The following is a 7995-nucleotide window of genomic DNA, read 5'->3' as shown; positions in this document are numbered from 1 at the left end:
ATGTACCGTAGCACCCTATACCAAGTTACCAGTCCTTATAAGAACTTTTGTGGACCAAGCAGGTTGTGTGTTAGTGATTAGCAGACTGTACGTCAGTCCCTATACCAATGAAGGACTGCTGCAGTATAGGGCAGCGGTCAGCAGTAGTGCACGGCAACCCTATGTATTGTGGACCGATAGCGGTCCTTACAGAACAGCAGACTGTAACGCACTCAGGCCTATGTACCGTAGCACCCTATACCAAGTTACCAGTCCTTATAAGAACTTTTGTGGACCAAGCAGGTTGTGTGTTAGTGATTAGCAGACTGTACGTCAGTCCCTATACCAATGAAGGACTGCTGCAGTATAGGGCAGCGGTCAGCAGTAGTGCACGGCAACCCTATGTATTGTGGACCGATAGCGGTCCTTACAGAACAGCAGACTGTACTGCACTCAGGCCTATGTACCGTAGCACCCTATACCAAGTTACCAGTCCTTATAAGAACTTTTGTGGACCAAGCAGGTTGTGTGTTAGTGTTTAGCAGACTGTGCGTCAGTCCCTATACCGCTGAAGGACTGCTGCAGTATAGGGCAGCGGTCAGCAGTAGTGCACGTCAACCCTATGTATTGTGGACCGATAGCGGTCCTTACAGAACAGCAGACTGTACTGCACTCAGGCCTATGTACCGTAGCACCCTATACCAAGTTACCAGTCCTTATAAGAACTTTTGTGGACCAAGCAGGTTGTGTGTTAGTGTTTAGCAGACTGTGCGTCAGTCCCTATACCGCTGAAGGACTGCTGCAGTATAGGGCAGCGGTCAGCAGTAGTGCACGGCAACCCTATGTATTGTGGACCGATAGCGGTCCTTACAGAACAGCAGACTGTACTGCACTCAGGCCTATGTACCGTAGCACCCTATACCAAGTTACCAGTCCTTATAAGAACTTTTGTGGACCAAGCAGGTTGTGTGTTAGTGATTAGCAGACTGTACGTCAGTCCCTATACCAATGAAGGACTGCTGCAGTATAGGGCAGCGGTCAGCAGTAGTGCACGGCAACCCTATGTATTGTGGACCGATAGCGGTCCTTACAGAACAGCAGACTGTAACGCACTCAGGCCTATGTACCGTAGCACCCTATACCAAGTTACCAGTCCTTATAAGAACTTTTGTGGACCAAGCAGGTTGTGTGTTAGTGATTAGCAGACTGTACGTCAGTCCCTATACCAATGAAGGACTGCTGCAGTATAGGGCAGCGGTCAGCAGTAGTGCACGGCAACCCTATGTATTGTGGACCGATAGCGGTCCTTACAGAACAGCAGACTGTAACGCACTCAGGCCTATGTACCGTAGCACCCTATACCAAGTTACCAGTCCTTATAAGAACTTTTGTGGACCAAGCAGGTTGTGTGTTAGTGATTAGCAGACTGTACGTCAGTCCCTATACCAATGAAGGACTGCTGCAGTATAGGGCAGCGGTCAGCAGTAGTGCACGGCAACCCTATGTATTGTGGACCGATAGCGGTCCTTACAGAACAGCAGACTGTACTGCACTCAGGCCTATGTACCGTAGCACCCTATACCAAGTTACCAGTCCTTATAAGAACTTTTGTGGACCAAGCAGGTTGTGTGTTAGTGTTTAGCAGACTGTGCGTCAGTCCCTATACCGCTGAAGGACTGCTGCAGTATAGGGCAGCGGTCAGCAGTAGTGCACGTCAACCCTATGTATTGTGGACCGATAGCGGTCCTTACAGAACAGCAGACTGTACTGCACTCAGGCCTATGTACCGTAGCACCCTATACCAAGTTACCAGTCCTTATAAGAACTTTTGTGGACCAAGCAGGTTGTGTGTTAGTGTTTAGCAGACTGTGCGTCAGTCCCTATACCGCTGAAGGACTGCTGCAGTATAGGGCAGCGGTCAGCAGTAGTGCACGGCAACCCTATGTATTGTGGACCGATAGCGGTCCTTACAGAACAGCAGACTGTACTGCACTCAGGCCTATGTACCGTAGCACCCTATACCAAGTTACCAGTCCTTATAAGAACTTTTGTGGACCAAGCAGGTTGTGTGTTAGTGATTAGCAGACTGTACGTCAGTCCCTATACCAATGAAGGACTGCTGCAGTATAGGGCAGCGGTCAGCAGTAGTGCACGGCAACCCTATGTATTGTGGACCGATAGCGGTCCTTACAGAACAGCAGACTGTACCGCACCCAAGCCTATGTACCGTAGCACCCTAGACAGACCAAGTTACCAGTCCTGATAAAGAGCTTTGTGGAACAAGTGAGTTGTGAATGATTAGCAGACTGCAGCAGAAGGGCAGCAGTCAAGTATAATATTCTTTCTATATTTGGAAGAAAGAATATTATACGTGTACAAGCCTATTACCGTACCACTGATACCAGTCCTGAAAAGAACCTTTGTGGAACTAATAGTAACAGCAAGTCTTTAAAATTATCCTCACTGCCTGACAACACTGCTTCCTGCCTGTCCCTATACAAATTGGCAAAAAAGAGTAGGCTGGAACGATTAGCTGGAACAGCTCTTTTGTGGACCTGATAGTAACAGCTAATGATGATGATGATGATGATGATGAAGAAAGACTAATCTGGCTGAGCTGTCCCTAAAATAGCAGCATACAGCGCTCTGTCCCTTTATCTAAACTGACAAAAGAAACTCAGGCTGCTGACCTAACACCTATACCAGTCCTGAAAAGAACTTTTGTGTACCAAATAGCTAGCGTTTTCTCTGTCCCTACTCCACACAGGATCCTTTCCCTACAGTGACAGAAGAAAGAATGTAAAATGGCCACCGGATCGGGTGTATTTATAGGTTAGGGGGAATGTCCAAGTGTCCATGAGCTGTCATGTCTCAATTGGTTGTCCTGTAACACATGATAAACGTGTCACGAAAGGTTAAAGTTCTTGTATACATTAAACACGTAAGTCCGCCGGGGCGAACGACGGAAAAAGGCGTTCGAACCCGCGGACGGCGAAAGTCGGAAATTCGCCGCGAAACGACCGCCGGGCGAACCGTTCGGCCATCACTATCCCTTTCATTGCATCAGAAGAGCCTACTATATCTGCTCATTTTAAATCGGCTCTACAGTTTGAATCAGTAATAGCTGACAAAACTGAGAAAGAACTGGACTTAGGTTGCATGGCAGGCCCATTTGGTCTGCCTCCCTAACGGTCCTTGCGAGTTTTCTCACTTGGTGTGGTACCCAAAAGAAAAAAACAAGAAATATTTAAACTTATACAACACTTTTCTTTCCCTGCAGGCTTTTCGGTTGATGGTGATGTTACATAGTATTACATATTCTACTTTTGATACAGTACTTTCTTTGCTGAGTACTGCCGGTGCTTCTGCCTTTCACTCCCTTCCTGTAAACTTTGACTGTTCCACCTCAACAACACGGAAGGTCCTGCCCATCTCCTGTATTTTTGGGCATTGAGATTGACATTGTGGAGAGAGTCTGTCGACTTCCTGGGGTTACATTAGCTTCTGTCCTTGGTTAAATTCTCAAGGGATTCTAGGAAGCTGTAGCAGTTTCAATCTTTTTTGGGCCATCTTATTTTCACATTCAGCATACTTCTGATGGGCAATGCCGTCTGTGGGCATCTATCCTGGGCTATGAAATGTATATCATGTAATTTTATACAAACTATCAGACCTATGCGTGATGACTTGAAAGTGTGGTTGTCCTTTTTGCACTCCTCTAATGGTTATTCTTGTTGATAAATGGAGGAACTGTTGAACTCACAGCTGTAGTTTTACATGGATGCATTCGGCTCCTGTAGCTTGGCATTTTTTTCCAGGGTGACTGGTTTGCTGATCCTTGGCCGGCTCATGGGCCCAACTCCATTTGTTGAGCAACATGATGCTGTTAGAACTGTTTCCTATTTCGGTGGCAGTGAAATTATCAGTGAAAAAATTGCAGAATAGGCAAGTCGTTTTTGGACAGATAATGAGTGTGGTACATGTGGTTAATTGACTCTTTGCATACTCTCTGCTTTTGTTCTCCCTGTTGTGTTTCTCTGGTGCTTGGATGTCTTCAATTACCGGTTTCAGGTGTACAGTAGCTAATTCCATTGCTGATTTGTCCTCTTGTTCACAGTTTGACCGCTTCTGCTGTGGGTCTTCCTTGTCCATGGTTTTTGTGGACTCTGGTTTCTGACTCCTGTTGGGCCGCATCCGTGCCTCCTCTCCCAGAACTCTTAGGCAACCTGCTGGCAAATTTGGGACGAATGGGTGCCGTCACCTGGCGATGCGTTCTTCCTTTCCAACCCCCGCGAGACAGACACATGAATCTTACCTCCTCTACCTGCAGGATAAAGTTCTGGCTGGTTCGACGATGGGTACCGCTCTCTCTGCTGTATTGTTTTGGTTCAGACTGGCAGTTGAAGATTAAACAGAGCCCAAGATAGGAGAGTTTACTTTGACTTTAACTTCCATCCTCTCCATTTTTTCCTCTGACTGTTTCCATTTAGGGCTTTTTTGTTTCAAGTTGCCTTTTCCTGGGCATTCTTTGGCACCTTTAAAGTGGTTGTAAACCCTTACAACACACTTTGACCTACAGGTAAGCCTAGATTAAGGCTTACCTGTAGGTCCAAGAAATATCTCCTAAACCTATACGGTTTAGGAGATATTTGCCCGATATTTGCGCCATAGACAGCGTCGTGCAGGCGCACTGAGCGCGGCATTTTCAACGACGGAGCTGCCGCGTGTGTCGGCTCCCGTGCACATGCGCGGGAGTGACGTCATTGCGGCTTCGCCGAATGACAGCAGCGAAGCTGCGAGACCCCACCGAGAAGATGGATGCGCCGGACTACAGGGGACAGCGGTGACATCTCTGGCTCCTGTGTCAGGTAAGTGACACATAATGGACTACTATGCGATGCATAATAGCCCATTATGCTTTGCCTTTGCAGGGAATGAAAGAGGAAGTAAACTCACCAGGGTTTACTTCCTCTTTAAGATTAATGAACTTGTCGCCAAGGATGAATGCTCAGTTGGTGGTAACTCGGCAAACGATGTGCTGATCAGAGAATCCTTTGTTTTGATCTCATGCTGATTCTCCCAATCTCAGCAAATTTAAATTTTTACGGGTCTTCTGCCTTTTCCTTTCCCAGCTGATCTTACCTCCTATTGATTCTTCCCACCTACTCTTTCCTCATTAGCACAGCCATTGCTGCCCATGGAATTTTTTTTTTCATGGATGAGAAACACAGCATTTAGATAGATGGGAATCAATAATTTTTTTGTTATATTTTCGCCCTTACTTTATGCTCTGATTTCATGTTTCTCCCCAGCATTACTTTGGATCATTGTTGACTCCTTTGTTTATTGGGCTTGCCATGCCGAATTCTGACACTGTAGGGAGAATCTTGGATTTTTCTTTGCAGTTGGTAAAATTCGTAGTCACAGTTTTCATGGTCTCCGTTGGTTGCTGGTGTAGTGCCGGCTCCTGAAGAGCACGTGCTATGCTTTTTGAAAGTTAAGGTTACACCTGAACTGCAGTTTGGTTTGGGTACAATTGTTTTAAATTTGGACCTCAGCATCGGTCTGACTGGACTATAGGATGTTCAGCCTGGCCACAAGGGGCATTGTCTCTTCTGGAAGGCATAGAACCACAGTCTAGTTGGGTGCTTTAAGTTTACTCTCTCTCGGAGTCCGCCCAGTGGGAGTGTCACTCTTGCTGTGCTTTCTGAGAAAGAGTACTTAAGATGCGGATGTCACGTGGTTTGGGGTTCCGGCCCAGAAGGATGTTCTGACTCCATGGTCCTGGTCCTTCTAATCAGCCCCCAGGAAGGCTATGGCCTGGGGTGTGGATCCACCCGACTTATTGTCAAGGGGGCTCACAAGCCTGAGGCAGGGAAATTTAAGCAGGATTCCGAGGTGGTCCACTGCCGTCTCCAGTAGTTGGAGAGGCCCAGTAACTTCATAGCTATCCAGGGGAGAACTCTTCAGAAGAAGGCCACATACAGGTTGGTTTCTTAGCAAGAGCCTGGAAGGGCTGAAGTACCAAAGTGAATCCTGTCTCATTGGTATCGCCAAGCTGGCTGAAAGATCCAGGTATCACACGAGTGTTCCATAAGTGTTAGTTTCCTGAAGTCTACAACACCATCTGTGGCAGAGACGTATTCCTGTATGTTCTACAACAACGTCTGTGGCAGAGACTTGTTCCTAAGTAAAGCACTTTGTTGGCTGCTAGGCCTTGTGAGAGAGGGACTATCCAACTTGAGTGAACATCCAGTTGTGAATGGCTATTCTCTGGATTTGGTCAAAGTAAGCAAGTTCTTCATTATGGACTTTGACACTAATGCCACGGACACATGTAGCCAACTATCCGGTGGACTTAGTCTGCCGGACTTCCCGCCAGACTGTCCGCCGGACTTTCCGAATGAGCTACTTGGCCACACACGGCACTTTTTCAGCGGACTAATACGGCGTACTAAGTCTGCCGGATTATCCGCCGTACTTTTGAAATGAACGAACTCGCCCACACACGTGGAGGAAAGTCTGCTCATTTTGAGCGTGCCTGCAGGTAGCCGGGACCAGTGAAGGAGGCGTCGCTGGCCCTGTCACCTGGTATGAACTTAAAGGGAAACCCCTACGCCGAAAAATCGGCGTGGGGGTCCCCCCTAGGTCCACATCAGACCCTCGTCCGAGCACGCTACCTGGCCGGCCAGGAAAGGGGGTGGGGACGAGCGAGCGGCCCCCCCTCCTGAGCTGTGCCAGGCCGCATGCCCTCAACATGGGGGGTGCCTTGGGGAAGGGGGGGGCCACCCACCCCAAAGCACCTTGTCCCCATGTTGATGAGGACAAGGGCCTCTTCCCGACAACCCTGGCCATTGGTTGTCGGGGTCTGCAGGCAGGGGGCTTATCGGAATCCGGGAGCCCCTTTAATAAAGGGGCCCCCTGATACCGGCCCCCCACCCTATGTGAATGAGTATGGGGTACAATGTACCCCTACCCATTCACCTGTGAAAAAAAAAACAAAAAAAACACAACACACAAGGGTTAAAATAGTTTATTTCACAGCTCCGGGGGTCTTCTGTCCGTCTTCGGGGGTCTTCTCGCCGGACAAAGGAGGCGTCGCTGGCCCCGGCTACCTGGAGACGAGCTCAAAATGAGCGGACTTTTCTCCGGGCGGGAAAAGTCCGTTCATTTCAAAAGTACGGCTTTTGGCACACACACGGCCAGATTGCCCGCCGAAATGCGAGTCCGGCGGAAAGATTGGAGTGCAAAACTACTTTCTAAGTCCGCCGGACTTTTGGGTAAAAAAAGTCAGCCGGAGCCTACACACGGGGGGATTGTCCGGCGGACTTGAGTCCGCCTGACTTTTCCACCGGATTGTTTGATCATGTGTACGCGGCATAAGAGTACCTGAACTTCCTTCCTAACCCTCTGATCCTATTTTGAGAGACTGTTCATTGTCTACGTTTTGCAAATAAAAATCCCTTTGTGCGGATCTGTCGTCAGTCTCTGAGTTTACTGGACCATCTACCAGGGGAACCCCTAGACACAGCTCGAGGAGGAGAAGGTAACGGTAAGCCCAATCAAACCAGCAGCTTCTTTGGGGGTCAGTGCTACACTGGTATTACCTGAGCTGTTACGCCTCAGACAATTTGTTTCAGGTCTCTTCATTCTTGTCATCTATGTATGGGGTAACAATCTCCTCCATTAAGCATGTTATTGCTTAATGTTGCACCATTTTTACCAATCTATTGTTTGGTTCAAAATTGTCCCTTTTCTGTTTTTCCTTGTTTCTGGTTCTTGTTAGCAGTGGTTTCACTGCAAGGTGAATGCCCAGGTTTCCAAATTTGTCGACAGGATTGGTAGCATTGTTGTCCGCCACAAGGGTCTTGAGGGAGATAACAGTAATTATTGAGGCCTTATGGGGTTAATTTCAATGATTGGCCTAAATATGTTTAATCTCAGCCTACAATCTGATGTTGAGCAGATGCTGGCTGTGGTGGGGCGCTCCTCAGTGTACCACTGACTCGCATGTGG

Source organism: Lithobates pipiens, unplaced genomic scaffold (assembly GCF_037356315.1).
Source record: "Lithobates pipiens isolate NorthernLeopardFrog02 unplaced genomic scaffold, aLitPip1_a1.2 Scaffold_18, whole genome shotgun sequence".
NCBI lineage: Eukaryota > Metazoa > Chordata > Amphibia > Anura > Ranidae > Lithobates > Lithobates pipiens.
This window is presented reverse-complemented; position numbering follows the sequence as displayed.